The sequence below is a fragment of the Helobdella robusta genome (assembly GCF_000326865.2).
Source record: "Helobdella robusta unplaced genomic scaffold HELROscaffold_5, whole genome shotgun sequence".
Taxonomy (NCBI): Eukaryota; Metazoa; Annelida; class Clitellata; order Rhynchobdellida; family Glossiphoniidae; genus Helobdella; species Helobdella robusta.
This window is the reverse complement of record NW_008705254.1, coordinates 932,916-934,118: the sequence shown is the minus strand read 5'-3', so window position 1 is coordinate 934,118 and position 1,203 is coordinate 932,916.

The following is a 1,203-nucleotide window of genomic DNA, read 5'->3' as shown; positions in this document are numbered from 1 at the left end:
CATAAAGACACTCAAAATAACACAAGCGAGCAGGTATATAGAGGATCAGATTACTGATGATAAAATAAAATATGTAGATATTGAATGCTCCAACTTAAACACACATACACACACACATACACACACACACACACATACACACATACATACACACATACAAACATTTATACAAACACATACAAATGTACATACATACGTACATCAAACACACACATACACACATGCAAACATACATACAAACACATACAAATATACATACATAATTCTTGACATCTGTATTCCGTGGCGTATTATGTTCTTATTTATGTTGCATCTCTTTGTATTTCTTGGTGTATAATTTTGAATCTTTTATGGAATTCGATATTTTTTTCGTTTGCGAGAAACGAATGAAAGAGCAAATGAATGAATAAATGGCTGAATTGATTAATGAATAAGGAGTAAAGGAGTGAATTGAGAGAATGATTGAAGGAGTGAAAGAAAAATTGAATGAAAACTCACTTCTAGTCGTGTATATGAGTGAAAACTTTTATAACAAGATAGCAATTTGACTCCGAAGTAACACCAGCATCAAGCCAACCGTACATAAGTACATATATACGTACGTACACACGCAGACACATACGTACATGCAAACACATACACACACACATACACACACATACGCACGCACACGCACACACATACACACGCCTGCACGTACATAAATACACATACACAGGCAGAAATACGCGCTCATGAAACTTTCTCTCAGAACCATAAAATATAATAACGCGATAAACAGTGAATAAAATGAATGAATGAATGAATGAATGAACGAATGAATGAATGAACGAACGAATGAATGAATAAATTAATAAACGAAAGAACGAACGAATGAATGAATGAACGAACGAACGAACGAACGAATGAATGAATACATGAATGAATGAATGAAGAACAAAGATAATAATCATTGTCGTCATCTTAATAATAATAATAACATTTTTTTATTACTGCTCAAATATTTGTTCGGTTTTTTAGCTAAGTTCAAATTCGTTTCAAGCACTTTTATTTATTTGTTTTCATTGTTGAATCATTCTTTGTTTATTTATTTTTTTCAAAATAAAAAACATACCCACCGGAAACAGTTAAGATCACGTGATGTATGGCGGTCATCAAGATGGCGACTCTGTAGATCATTGTCTCTCTCCTGATAGTGATGTT